Source organism: Mytilus californianus, unplaced genomic scaffold (genome assembly GCF_021869535.1).
Source record: "Mytilus californianus isolate M0D057914Y unplaced genomic scaffold, xbMytCali1.0.p SCAF_5, whole genome shotgun sequence".
NCBI lineage: Eukaryota > Metazoa > Mollusca > Bivalvia > Mytilida > Mytilidae > Mytilus > Mytilus californianus.
In genome coordinates this window covers 101,725,304-101,741,056 of record NW_026262701.1, presented here as the reverse complement: position 1 = coordinate 101,741,056, position 15,753 = coordinate 101,725,304, and the positions used below count along the sequence as shown (strand labels likewise).

At 33.4% G+C, this 15,753-nt stretch overlaps 1 protein-coding gene across 1 annotated transcript in view; it reads left to right on the top strand.

Moving 5' to 3' along the window:
- The first annotated feature begins 1,948 nt into the window (after positions 1-1,948).
- Positions 1,949-15,753, top strand: part of LOC127702839 (uncharacterized) — a 91,729-nt gene continuing 77,924 nt past the window's right edge. Inside the window, exon 1 of the mRNA XM_052207142.1 lies at positions 1,949-2,050. The gene's annotated coding sequence lies outside the window, so the exon portion shown is untranslated. The remainder of the gene's footprint in view (positions 2,051-15,753) is intronic.

Genomic DNA, 15,753 nt, shown 5'->3' with positions numbered 1-15,753 from the left:
CAATATATTCTTAGTAATGGCTAGGCTTAGTAGACGTCCAGGATGTATACCGTCCTTGCTGTTAATTGACAGGTTGACCGATTTACGTGTTTGTCCTTTCCTTCTCTTGCGCCCTCTGAAAAAGTATTTGCTTATTTTTACTGATGTTTTGTTGAGTCTTCTGTTGAGTTCGTATATTTTACCATTTAGTTCTTTTATTTGTTTGGTCACCAAGAAATCCTCAACTTTGTATGTTTCTGGTCTTTTATGCCCTTTGTTCTTGTTCCAGTTTGATATAGATATGAGTGGACAATCAATACATTTTATTTCAGCATGTTGATAATTGTTAATAATACTTATAGCTCTTTTGTATTGATCTTCTATAATTTTGATTGCTCTGTTATTGTGAAATTTTAATTTGATATATTTTCCTTCTTTTGTGGTGAGATCACATGTCCCGGACCAGAGGTAAATAATTATGTGGTGGTGTCTCTTGATGGCCTTTGCAATTCTAGTTTTGATCAGGTTAACAAGTACTTCGGTTGTTGCCCCGGATTTACACCAAGTTTCCAGTGGAAATTCTTTTTGCAAGCAATTGTTTCGTAGGGTAAAGCCTTTGCTGTCGGAGACTAAGATTGCAGTTTTATGTTGGAAGCCAGGAGGAAATTGTGGCTGGTCTGCAATGTATTTTTCTAATTTTCTACTCATATGGTCATTTGGTAATTTGATTTATCCCGCCAGATTGTTTACAGAGATAAACCGGAAGTTGAAATGTCAAACAAAGAGGTACGTTCCCGCCAGTTGTCAAATTTTGAAATCAAATTTATGAGTATAAAGATCGCAATTTTGTTTAAATGTGTGTAGTGATGTATTTTACACCCTGTATATATATAAATGCATATAAATATTCTCTAGAATAGTCGTAGATGATGAATTCTTCAGATTTTCAGGAGCCGTCAGAGAAAACAGCTGTCTTGCCCGAGCATGCGCACAACTGTTATTGTCCAGAAACCAGAAATCCTAGTTTTTTTTTGTCCCTTTTCAGCCCCTTATTCCTAAACGATTTGGGTCATGACTCCCAAAATCAATCCCAACCTTCTTTTTGAGGTATGGAACTTTGTGGTAAAATTTCTTAGAGATCCATACACTTATACGCAAGTCATTGTCCTGAAACAAGAAAACTACTTGTTTTTGGCCCCTTTATAGCCCCTAATTACTAAACAGCTACGACAATAACCCTCAAAATCAATCCCAACCTTCCTTTTGCGGAATGGAACCTTGTGCTAAATTTTCATAGTGATCCATACACTTATACTCAAGCTATTGTCCGTGAACCAGAAAAAAATGCTTAATTTTGCCCCTTTTTGTCCCTTCATTACTTAACATCTGAAATAACACCCAAATTCAATCCCAACCTTCCTTTTGTGGTATGGAACCTAGTGCTAAAATTTCATAGAGATCCATACACTTATACTCAAGTTATTGGCCGTGTACCGGCCAAAATGTCTTCGGACGAAAAGAAAACAGCTTGTTTTTTGCCCCTTTTTGACCCTTAATTACTAAACCGCTACGACAATAACCTAAAAATGTCTTCGTACGACATATGTCTTCGGACGACGACGCAGACATCGTCATAGCATAAAACGGATACTAGTGATTATAACCATAGAAAATGAAAAACAGGCATCCACACTGATATGTGTCCACACTTGTTACGTTATAAATTATAAATAAAATGTACATTTTTTTGCGATCACTGAAATATATTCAATGACAGCATGTAATTCAATTGCAGTTGATGATTAGGTTTAATATGCACAAATATGCCGATTAGAGAACAGAAATAGATTTCAGACTATCTATACAAATCCTTGCTATGATAAGCATGATAAGTAGTCATTTTCGGAAAGTCATGTGCATTACGTAATGTACTTTCGGTTTCAGTTTCAGAAGCAGAGAAGTTCCGAAAGATTTTCTTTGCGGCAGAAAAATGGTAGCAGATAACAGAAACATGAAATTGAGATTACAGCAAAATTTATGATTTGAGTATCATAGTTTATAAAGAATGAAGGTAAGATAGACACATGCAGGTACTAGAATTTCAAATTTTACAAAGCTCATGAAGCTGATATTTGTTATGCACCATCAGAATTTGGTATACTTTTTCCCGCCATAATATTTTTATTAATTAATTGCAAACTGTTTCCAATTTGTTTCAACCTATAACTGCATAAGCTCGTGCCTCCTGTACTTGGCAATATTGGTATAAGATTGAAAAGAATTTTATTCACCAAATTGGCCCCAGGAGAAGCACAAGAAACACAAAATGAATACATTTGCCAAAGTCTTACCTGGCAAAGACTCAAAGTGGATTAAGTGGGGTTGACCTGTTGACCCTTCTGGTATATGCAAATTCGCTTGTTTTGCTATAAAATTAATCACAGGAGCATATAGGCATAAGCCACGGTCACACCAGTCAGGGGACTTACTTAAATGCATGATTTCTAAATCACTGATTCAAGTATCATTTTGTCCACTAATGTTGGAAGTAAATAGTTGTCTTTCTTTAATAATCACTTATTTAAGTAGTAAAAATAAATCACTAGTCTAAGTGATTTAATTTTATTGTAGCTCTAAACATACAATACTAATGATCCAGGGACTAATTATGTTGCTGAAATTATCAGAACCAACACAGGGTTTTCAATAAACACCGGCACCCAGCGAATTTTCCCAGTTTCAAATTAAGGAATTCACCGGTTCAAATTGTGTTTCCAAATAAAAATAAAATTAATAAAACTCTGCTATCGTTGCTTAAAACAAGTAGTTACCGATTTGACTTTTGTCTTCGCTTGCGCTTTGTTTAGGTGTTCTCGTCGAGGTCTGCGTTATAATATACTTATAGATTCTCGACAACGTTACGAAGATGGATAAGGGACGAGACCTCCGAAATGATTTATAATGCAATCATTTGTGCGCTTTATCATGTTTAGAAAAGGATAATTCTACATCTTAGTAAAGCGCCCTTTTGTCACAGAGAGAAAACACATGTTGACCCAAGATGACAAGTAAACAAGCAAAAAGAAAATCGACGTTGCTTGATTTCTTTACAACCCCCATAAAGAAAAGAGAAGCTGGTGAAAACAGAATCACATGTTATGCAATTTACACATGAATATCGGTAGTTGTTGTGACTGACAATTCTTTAATAAAGATCATAATACTTTTCGGATCCATTCAACTGTTGAACTGTTCAATGCTGATATGTTTGTCAAGTATATGTATAATTATTGACGCAGAGCTCAACATGAACACACAATATGTCGGTGTAACAACAGGTCGATGTACATGTATTGTTATCCTGTTTCCAGTTTCTGTTATAGTTATATAGTCTAACCTACTCTGAAAATTTCGATTATAAAAAAAATAATCACAAAAATTTCATATAGGTTGGCCTGCAATTTTTGTTTTTAATGCATGTTATTTTTTTAAAGGCAGTGCTTTAATGCCTTTCTAGTTGCCGGGTTAATCCTTCCTTCCGCGATATCCAACTTATCTATGTGGGGGGTCATTAGACTCCAAGTAGATCCGGAAATGTTGAATTCTCTCCTCTTCTTATTGCGATATAAAATGCTTTTTGTTTCATTTCATTTACATTGGGAAATAGAGAAACGATCATTGTGTTTTGTTAGTTTTAAAAACTTTTGATATATTAGTATTTTGCATTATAAGCAGTCAACCGATTGACAAACTAGAATTATTTGAATTCCGTGTGAAAGAGCTCGGGTTAATTTCGAGTGTTATCTGCAATCTAGATGTTTATAAATCATTTCAGTCGTTGATATAATAATTAAAGGTCGACTGAACATGAATTATATTATACAATTTAAAGCGCATTTCTGTTTATGCACGTGAACCCGTCTAACGTTATTTTCGCAGTTATATAAAGTAGCAAATTATCGTTCCTGAATAGGTGGCGCCGTGGTAGCGGATCCTGTTCCTCTTCTTCCGGTTTCTGCACTGTGCAACTATTTCAGTTATATTTTTAATTAACGATGCCAAGTACTTGTTGTTGTGTACCTGGATGTCATTTAAGAGGAGGACATGCATTTCCAAATGACTTAAAAAGAAGGAAAAGTAGGATCAACGCCATGGCCCATACGCAGATTGGACGAGAACACGATGATTATTGATATCGTGGAGTCCATCTCAATCAGCTGTTGTTTGCAAGGCACGTTTTACTGAAAAAGACTACGTGCAGGAAACTATTCATGGTAAAACTCTTTTTTCTTTGTGAAATATATAGTTATATATGTAATCGCCATGCGAATAAACCAAAGTCTGTTTACAACCGCAATTATCGTTTTAGAATAAAAGGGGGTAGGTAATATTCAAGACGTCATAATTTTTTGGATTACGATTCAATGTGATCTGTTTGAGATTTTTTGGTGATTGCTACAATTATAATGATTTCTTACAAGAGGTATATCATACTGAGAATTATTTTAGCAGTAATTATGCTAATGTAGTAATGACAGGAATGCATAAGCTATGCCTCATAGACTTTCTTGAAAAATATCAATGACAATGTTAACAGGAACAAAACAATGACATGCTCTCATCTATATTATAGTTATTTAGGTACAAACAATGTACGTTTGTTGCATAAGTCTCTCATTGTTTGTCCTTTGGATTTACATAACATACATTGAATCAGGCAAACATAGTTTTATCCAGATTGTAATGAATAAATCTAGTTAATATTTCGCCAGGTAGTACAAAGGAATTATAGTTATCTCGTACCATTGTAAACTCGTACCAATGTCAACTCGTACCAATGCAAACTCGTACCACTGCTAACTCGTACCACGGTAAATTCATACCATTGTAAACTCGTACCAACTTATTTAAATGCATTCAAATGGTGGTTAATGATGAATATATACTTTAATTTCCCTCAATACCACGTAAATCTGTAAAGTGTATATAATTTGAAATTACAATGACCAATTTGTAGCTAATTTTCTTTGTCTAATTGGATAGAGAAAACCGTGGCAGATTGGCTTTGTTGTCTCCCTTGAGTAGACTCTTTTTTTAAACTTTTACTGACAACTATTTGATTTAATTTTTAATCATTCCAAATCAGTATCATTGAATAGATTTGTGTATTTTTCTTTTGTTTCTAAAAGGAATTTTTATTTAACGAAAGAATTTATTTATTGTGTTTTAAATAAACTCATCATAGATACCAGGATTAAATTTTGTATTTACGCCAGACTCGCGTTTCGTCTACAAAAGACTCATCAGTGACGCTCGAATCCAAACAAGTTAAAAAAGCCAAATAAAGCACGAAGCTGAAGAGCATTGAGGACCAAAATTCCTAAAAGTTTTGCCAAATACAGCTAAGGTGATTCTATTCCTGAGCTAGAAAAGCCTTAGTATTTCAAAATTGCAAAAGTTTTGTAAACAGTTAATTTATAAATATGACCATATCAATGATAATTCATGTCAGCACAGAAGTGCTGACTACTGGGCTGGTGATACCAAAACAAAATCATAAAACATTCGTATTTTTTAATATATTTTTAATGGTACAAGTTTGCAGTGGTACGAGTTCTGATTGGTACGACTTCCCAGTGGTACGAGTTTACGTTGGTACGAGTTAACTTTTTTGGTACGAGTTTACGTGGTACGAGTTTACAATGGTACGAGTTAACTTGCTTCCGTACAAAGTATACATTGCTAATGGAAGTTCATTTAATTATAAAAAAACTAATGTTTTATAACCTTTTTCAGGGCGCAAACCCACCATACAGAGACTAAAGTCTACTGCAATTCCCAGCCTATTTTCCTGGACCAAGCAAGAGACTGAATCGTCCGCAAAAAGAAAAATCAGGGCAGTTTCCTGTGAAAACAAAAGAACTAAACTTGATGAATATTGTAGTAGAAATCTAGAGGAAAGTTTTGATTGTAAAGTTGGTTTTCCTGAAGAAGTCATTCATACTGCAGAAAGGATTTATGACTGTCCACCACCAACTGCCGAGCTAATGTTGAGCTTCACAGATGGAATTACGCAAACACCATCAATGCCTATGTTTTCAGCAGAGAATTTTGAAATGAAGACACGTGACACAGCCATGCATTTTTATACCGGTTTAGAGTTGTATACTAAATTTTTATTTGTTTTGACCACACTTGGTCCAGCAGCACATTGTTTGAGATACATATATTTTCAAATTGATAGGGTGTCAGTTGAAAATCAGTTTTTTTATGACTTTGATGAAATTGAGGCATCATACAACCAACTTTGAACTGTCTAGATTCTAGATTGAATCTAGTGTTAAGAATATTGTGTATACATGGATTGTTTTTATGTCTAAACAGTGGTGTGAGGCTAACACTTGGCCATCTAGTGGTTTAGTCAGGTATTTTTCACCATTCAACTTCAAATTAAAGTTTCCTACGACTTGGATTATTATTGACAGCACAGAATATCCCGTGATAAAACCTAAAGCTCCTAGAGCTCAGGCAACCTTTTCATCAAATAAAAACAGAAACACTGAAAATTCTTGAATGTTCGACACCTGGTGGTTTAGTCAACTATGTCTCTATGTCACATACATTTCTGTAGAGCGAATTATTGGACTTGGCAAAACATACAAAATTCTAATAAATCCTATGAATGGAACTGAAACAAAACTTTCATCTGAAATAACATTTAGTTGTTTTATGTTGTGTAATTTTAGAACTTGTATTGTGCCTAAGGATGCATAAATAAAAGTGACGCAATGAATTTTGTTCTGATATATATATATTTACAATTACATGCACATGTAAATTGTAATGCATATAAAAATAAGGAGATGTGGTATGATATTCAGTGAGTTTATCAAACTAAAGTGCATAAGAAATGGGTTTAAGCAGTTACAGGTGTTACTGTCACAGTACAATCTCCAACAATGAGAAAAACTCGTACCCTGTAAAAAATTTCAGAGATCTTACAACTAAGTTTTGTTGTCTCACCTTGACTTTGGTGAATTTTTTATATCTGTTGATGTAAATATAAAAAAGAAGATGTGGTATGATTGCCAATGAGACAACTCTCCACACATGCACAAGAGACCAAATGACACAGAAATTAACAGCTATAGGTCACAGTACGGCCTTCAACAATGAGCAAAGCCCATACCGCACAGTCAGCTATAAAAGGCCCAGAAATGACAATGTAAAACAATTCAAACAAGAAAACTAACGGCCTATTTTATGTAAAAAAATGAACAAATATAACAAATATGCAACACATAAACAAACGACAACCACTGAATTACACTTTTATAGGCTCCTGACTTGGGACAGACACATACATGTACATACAGAATGTGGCGGGCTTAAACATGTTAGCGGGATCCCAACCCTCCCCCTAACCTGGGACAGTGGTGTAACAGTTCAATATAAGAAAGAACTATCAAAATCAGTTGAAAGAGGCTAAACTCATCAGATGGATAAAAACAAATACAAGTGGACGTGGTCAGGTAGTTGTACATCCAAACAACAAAAAGACACTAAGTACAAATCTGAGAGTACTCGCAGTTACTGACAGCTAGTTCAAAGCCACTAACAACTGATAAAAAAATCTTGCATCTAAGACTAAATTATCAATCCGTAAGCTCCCTTTAGAATTTTATAAATTTTAGATTTTACATTTCTGAGTTATGGGGTTTTATTCATTAAAAAAGGGGGGATTTTCCAGTTTTTGGACAACAACTCGAAAATGCTTTAAGCAGTTCACATGAAACTTTGGTGAATTATTTATAGCTATTGATGTAATCTCCCTATTGATTTTCATAAATTTCAAATATGACATTGAGAAGAAATTGAACTTTATTTGTTTATAGTCTGGCAACAGATTTATTAAGTATTGCACAACAGCACAGTGTATTGCACAACAGCAAGAAATCTTTAATTGAATATAAATTCAATTCATATAACCGATTTCAAGTTCATTGACTACATTTATTCAGAAACTATAATATGTCAAATATTTAATTACAATCCAAATTCAGACCTGTATCAAGCTTGAATATTGTGTCCATTTTTGCCCCAGCTGTTCAGGGTAGTACCTCTGCAGGTGTATCCAGCTGCGCTCAGCGAATCAGTTTATTTCTTAATTAAGAACTCCTTTTTATACGACCGCAAACAAATTTTTGTGGTCGTATTTTGGTATGACGTTGGCGTTATCGTCGTCGTCCGAAGACACATTAGTTTTCGCACTCTAACTTTAGTTTAAGTGAATGGATCTCAATGAAATTTTAAAATAAGGTTCAATACCACAAAAGGAAAGTGGGGATTGATTTTGGGGGTTATGGTACCAACAGTTAAGGAATTAGGGGCCAAAAATAAGCATTTTTGTAACTTCCAGACATAACTTGTGTGTAAGTGTATGGATCTCTCTGACATTGTACCACAAGGTTCCATATCACAAGGGAATGCTGGGATTGATTTTTGGGGGTAATTGCCTCCAAATTTTAGGAATAAGGGGCCAAAAAGGGGCAAAAAACAAGCATTTTTCTAGTTTCATGACAATAACTTGTGTGCAAGTCTATGGATCTCTCTGACATTGTATCACAAGGTTCCATATATCAAAGGGAATATTGGGATTGAATTTAGGGGTAATTGCCTCCAAATTTTAGGAAAAAGGGGCAAAAAACAAGCATTTTTCTAGTTTCATGGCAATAACTTGTGTGTAAGTGTATGGATCTTTATGAAATTGTACTACAAGGTTCCATATCACAAAGGGAAAGCTGGAATTGAGTTTGGGGGTAATTGCCCAAAAAGTTTAGGAATAAGGGGCCAAAAATAAGCATTTTTTCTAGTTTCCAGACAATAACTTGTGTTCATGTGTATGGATCTCTCTGAAATTGTACTGCAAGGTACCATACCACAAAGGGAATGCTGGGATTGATTTTGGGGGTAATTGCCTCCAAATTTTAGGAATTAGGGGCAAAAAACAAGCATTTTTCTAGTTTCATGAAATAACTTGTGTGTAAGTCTATGGATCTCTCTGACATTGTATCACATGGTTCCATATCACAAAGGGAATGCTGGGATTGATTTTGGGGGTAATTGCCTCCAAATTTTAGGAATTAGGGGCCAAAAAGGGGCAAAAAACAAGCATTTTTCTAGTTTCATGGCAATGACTTGTGTGTAAGTGTATGGATCTTTATGAAATTGTACTACAAGGTTCCATATCACAAAGGGAAAGCTGGGTTTGAGTTTGGGGGTAATTGCCCTAAACGTTTAGGAATTTGGGACCAAAAAGGGGCCAAAGAACAAGCATTTTTCTAGTTTCCAGACAATAACATGTGTTCAAGTGTATGGATCTCTCTGAAATTGTACTGCAAGGTACTATACCACAAAGGGAAGGCTGGGATTGAGTTTTGGGGTGATGAATCATAAGGGGGTTCAAAAAATTTGGGGGGGGGGGATTCTTTTTCCTTTTTTTTCTTTAAAATTTTCCATTTTAAATTGGTTACTTCTGATTTATATATAAAAGCAAATAATAATGATATGGTTTGAATAGGTAAATTAAATTTTTTTAAGTATCTTAGACCACTTTCATTCTGTGTCAGAAACCTATGCTGTGTCAAATATTTAATTACAATCCAAATTCAGTGCTGAATCAAGCTTGAATGTTGTGTTCATACTTGCCCCAACTGTTCAGGGTTCGAACTCTGCGGTCGTATCAAGCTGCGCCCCAGCGGAGCATTTTATTTCATTCATAAATTACTTTATGCTTGGAAATATAATTTTGCTTGGAGTTGAAAGAGTTGACATGTTGCAATGTACATTTACTCTACATAGTTCTATGGTACCAAATCAAAAGTTTATATAAAGAAAGAAGTCAAAGGTTTCCCATCATAGTTTAGTTACATACATTTTTTTTGTACCTGAGGTCGTTGAATATAGATCATTATATAAATAAGGAGATGTGTTATGATTGCCAATGAAAAAACTTATCCAAGGAATAGATTACCTTAGCCGTATTTGGCACAACTTTTTGGAATTTTGGGTCCTCATTGCTCTTCAACTTTGTACTTGTTTGGCTTTGTTACTATTTTGATCTGAACGTCACTGATGAGTCTTGTGTAGACGAAACACACGTCTGGCGTATTAAATTATAATCCTGGTACCTTTGATAACTAATTTGACTATAAACATAGATAAAAAAGGTACAAACTGGACATAATGCACTAGTTCATAAACAAGTGAGAACAATCGCCTTCATATAGTGCTCAGAATATGACATTCATAAAACTTATTCAATATCATTAGAGAACTCTTAATCTTAAATACTGAAAGCCACCTCTGATAAGTACACTGTACTATGCAAGATAATGATATAACTGGACTTAAAATACACACAATCTGTAATTAACTGCCTTTACAGCGCTTTCGTGCTTTGATTCAAGTTTTCATTTCTTCACAAAATTTAAATGTATGTTTGGCTAGGCTAGGAAAAATACTGCCTTAATTTCTTCATGGTTAGAATCGATTATTTTTGTGTGTTTTGACTGGTAACTTTTATGATCCAGATTTTGAGGTTATTTCTTGTTTAGTCAACTTGATTGCATTGAATTCTTGGTAGTGGTTGATTATGACCAATCAGCTGCTTTCTTACCTTTTTAGCTCACCTGACCTGAAAGGTCAAGTGAGCTTTTCTCATCACTTGGCGTCCGTCGTCCGTCGTCTGTCTTCCGTAAACTTTTACAAATATCTTCTCCTCTGAAACTACTGGGCCAAATTTGACCAAACTTGGCCACAATCATCATTAGGGTATCTAGTTTAAAAAATGTGTCCGGTGACCCGGCCAACCAACCAAGATGGCCGCCATGGCTAAAAATAGAACATAGGGGTAAAATGTAGATTTTGGCTTATATCTCTGAAACCAAAGCATTTAGAGCAATCTGACATGGGGTAAAATTGTTTATCAGGTCAAGATCTATCTGCCCTGAAATTTTCAGATGAATCAGACAACCCGTTGTTGGGTTGCTGCCCCTGAATTGGTAATTTTAAGGAAATTTTGCCGTTTTTGGTTATTATCTTGAATATTATTATAGATAGAGATAAACTGTAAACAGCAATAATGTTCAGCAAAGTAAGATCTACAAATAAGCAAACTTGACCAAAATAGTCAGTTGACCCCTTAAGGAGTTATTGCCCTTTATAGTAAATTTTTAACCATTTTTCGTAAATTTTTGTAATCTTTTACAAAAATCTTCTCCTCTGAAACTACTAAGACAAATTTAACCAAACTTGTCCACAATCATCATTAGGTTATCTAGTTTAAAAAATGTGTCCGATGACCCTGCCCGCAAACCAAGATGGCCGACATGGCTAAAAAATAGTACATAGGGTAAAATGCGGTTTTTGGCTCATATCTCTGAAACCAAAGCATTAAGAGCAAATCTGATGAGGAATAAAATTGTTCATAAGGTCAAGATCTATCTGCCCTGAAATTTTCAGACCAATCAGGCAACCCGTTGTTGGGTTGCTGCCCCTGAATTGGAAATTTTAAGGAAATTTTGCCATTTTTGGTTATTTTGAATATTATTATAGATAAAGATAAACTGTAACAGCAATAATGTTCAGCAAAGTAAGATCTACAAATAAGTCAACTTGACCAAAATGGTCAGTTGACCCCTTAAGGAGTTATTGCCCTTTATAGTCAATTTTTAACCATTTTTCGTAAATTTTTGTAATTTTTTACAAAAATCTTCTCCTCTGAAACTACTAAGACACATTTAACCAAACTTGTCCACAACCATCATTAGGGTATCTAGTTTAAAAAATGTGTCCGATGACCCCGCCCGCGAACCAAGATGGCCGACATGGCTAAAAAATAATACATAGGGTAAAATGCATTTTTTGGCTCATATCTCTGAAACCAAAGCATTTAGAGCAAATCTGATGAGGATAAAATTGTTCATTAGGTCAAGATCTATCTGCCCTGAAATTTTCAGACCAATCAGGCAACACGTTGTTGGGTTGCTGCCCCTGAATTGGTAATTTTAAGAAAATTTTGCAGCTTTTGGTTATTATCATGAATATTATTATAGATAGAGATAAACTGTAAACGGCAATAATGTACAGCAAAGTTAGACCTACAAATAAGTCAACATGACCAAAATTGTCAATTGACCCTTTAAGGAGTTATTGCCCTTTATAGTCAATTTTTTACAATTTTCATAAATTTTGTAAATTTTTGTAAATTTTTACAAAATATTTTCCACTGTAACTACCGGGCCAAGTTCATTATATATAGAGATAATAGAAAGGAGCAAGAATGTTCAGTAAAGTAAGATCTACAAACACATCACCATCACCAAAACACAATTTTGTCATGAATCCATCTGTGTCCTTTGTTTAATATGCACATAGACCAACATGACCAAGGTGAGCGACACAGGCTCTTTAGAGCCTCTAGTTTAAAATATCTTCCAATATGATTGATTACAATTAAGATTATTATTGATATCAAAATATTTTTATTTGATAAGCAGTTTCACAACTAATAAGATTAAACTTACTAAAACAAAAAAATTATTCCTATGAAACCTCATTTTTTATGAACTTGTAAACAGTCTGAAAATGCCTCAGAGTGCACCATTTTCAATGATACTCAAAAAATTTTTTTATTATATAAATACAAAAAACACCCTTCTTACTTATTTATGAAGAATTAGGATTATAAAGATAAAAAATGGATGCATTGCAGAGAATAAAATAGAAAATTAAATATAGAAGTGTACTTTGAATTTATATAAAAGGAAATTCCAAATATTTTAAATATGAAAATAGCAAAGAAGAAAAAGTTTAATTTAGAAAGAAAAATTCAAATACACATAAAGTTTAAAATTTGAACTGTATTATTATTGACAGCTTTGGTGCTAGGATAAATACTTAGGTTGAATAGGCAAATCCAAATTTAAACTATACTGCACTGCACTGCATAATACTCAGTTAATATAGCCACAGTACTCGTATGCTGCATGCATTGCACCTAGGACACATGCATAGTAGTACCAATTCATGTAGTGGTCCCAGAATCACAATGACTGTATATAGACTGATTGTTTGAATAATTCTAATATTTTGAAAAATATTTCGCTTTTTGTTAATTTTCTAATGGTTCAAGTACATTTACCAAGCTTCTTGTAGAAATTCTTCCTTTTTATGGCATGATTGTATGATAAATTGTATAGTAATTCAGTGTTCTCCCCAGGCCCTTAAAGGACCGCGGGCCCGCGATGTATAATTTTTTAGCGCGGTTCTATCGGTCTTACCGGGATGTATAATTTTTCTCCGTGCTGCTAAAATTTTCAGTAAAAAATTCGTAAATCGGTTAAGTTTGAAATGACTTGTTTTAAAATCTTTTCCGTGCGGTATAAAATTTCAGGTGAAATTTGACCAGTTCAAACCCAGATTGTTTACACCACGTGATCGATTTACCTTATGAGGTTAACCTTGTTGATTGGAAATAATCGATGTAATTAACACTTGTTACATGATTCTTTTGTGTTGTAATTAAGAGATCATAACTTTATGATCACATAACTATTTTATGGCTTCACTCACCACCCAAGCGCTGACCTGTGACATGTCGGCAAATACTTTGTACACAAACCATGTGTACAAACGCCGGTGCATTTTTTGTACATAATAAAGTTGGCTCATTATGTATAAATGACAATTATACATTTCTCAATTCTTATATTATAGTATTATATGTCTCTGATTAAACCATGGCCAAAATTATCTTTAATTATGACATAGTTATTGAATGATAGTCGGGTTTCAAACTATAGTATCTGTCAACAAGTAATTCAAAGGGGACGTACATGTGTACATATCACATGACCCAGTTAGTTCACGTAGAATATTCAAGTTTTTTACAACTAATTGCAATCTATTCTATTTAATAAATAAAATGCATGACTGTACCTTCAAACTGGATGTCTATATCCATAATTAAAGAAAAACAGAAGTAATCTTGCAAATTTTATCCACAAGCACATGTTAAATCTATTTATATCTACTTCCTGTAATTTAGGCGGGAAAATAGGGAGGCTTTGTTGTTGACATTGAATATGGTTTATAGACCTAAGATAAATTTATAGATTTAGGAATTCTTTTTAAATGGATTCTGACAGATAAAGATTTAGATTTCAGTGCAGTATTATTTAAGTCTGTATCTAATTTTGATTATCACCAAAGACAAGAAAGGTTAATGATTGCATGAAATCTATGGCAAAATGTTTATGAAAATTTTTTCTTTTCATTAAAATTTAAGATAGAAACTGGTTCAAATAATAAAATATTTGTTCTTGTTAATTTTATATCTCCTTATGACATGAATGACAGGAATCCTTTCACATACAACAATTTTCTTTCTAGAAACTAGAAAGTTTTTTAAATTCAACATTTTTGTTCTTTTGAATATTTTATTTTCATTGATCATGGATTTTATAAAAGATTTAATTACTTTAAATTTAGATGAATATTTTGTAATGAATTATGCATGTTTTATTTATTTTAAAAAAATATAAAAATAAACAAACTGTTTATTGATTTACTTCTTTTTTACCAATAAATTTCTGACTCAATGTCTACATAACACAGTACCACAGTATTAAAATTAAACAAGATGCATAAAACTACAGTAACTATAAATATAGCTCAGCGACAAGACAAAACTGATTGTATGAATCGTTTCACCAAGTTATCCACACGTGTTACCCTGGTGCTATCCCAAAATCCTGGGGAGAACACTGGTAATTTTGATATTTTTTCTCTCTCATGTATAGGATAATATTTTTTTTATTGTAGACTAAGAGCTTAAACTTTAATATGGTGCTTTAATAAAGCTTACATCATTGTGTAAGTAAACTTTATCTTTGGGGACTTTGTACCAATTTGTTTTGATTTATTTTTTGATGAATTCACTAAATGACAAAGACTACATTACACAAGGAAATAAACACAACAGTTTTGAAAAAAGATAGAAAAATGAAATAAAACAGAATAGGGATACAGGACAATTTTAATGAGACAAGAACATGCATGTGTAAGTACTTTTTTTAACATTTTCTACTATAATGTTTTCAAAGTGGACATTGATGTAAAATTCGAGAGTTTTTATGGATAATTAGCATTATGTTTTTACAACCTAATCTGATTTAATTCTTTGTTTATTCAATTATTCCTTCCTATTTCTACATGGATTTTTTTACAAATGACATACCAGATTTTAAAGGGGCATTAGCTGTCAAATTCATGTTCACCAGTTTGACTCAAATTCTCATATTTCATTTATAACATACTAAAATGTATATCCAAATTACAACTAGTCTAAAATAAACAATTAACAATGCATGGTCTTGGTAATATGTATCAGCTTTTCATATGTATTTTTGTCGAGCCTTCGACTTTAGTCGAAAAAGCGAGACATAGCGATCCTACATTCCGTCGGCGTCGTCGGCGGCGTCCACAAATATTCACTCTGTGGTTAAAGTTTTTGAAATTTTAATAACTTTCTTAAACTATCCTGGATTTCTACCAAACTTCGACAGAAGCTTGTTTATGATCATAAGATAGTATCCAGAAGTAAATTTTGTAAAAATAAAATTCCTGTTTTTCCATATTTTACTTGTAAATGGACTTAGTTTTTCTGCCAGGAAACATTACATTCACTCTGTGGTTAAAGTTTTTAAAATT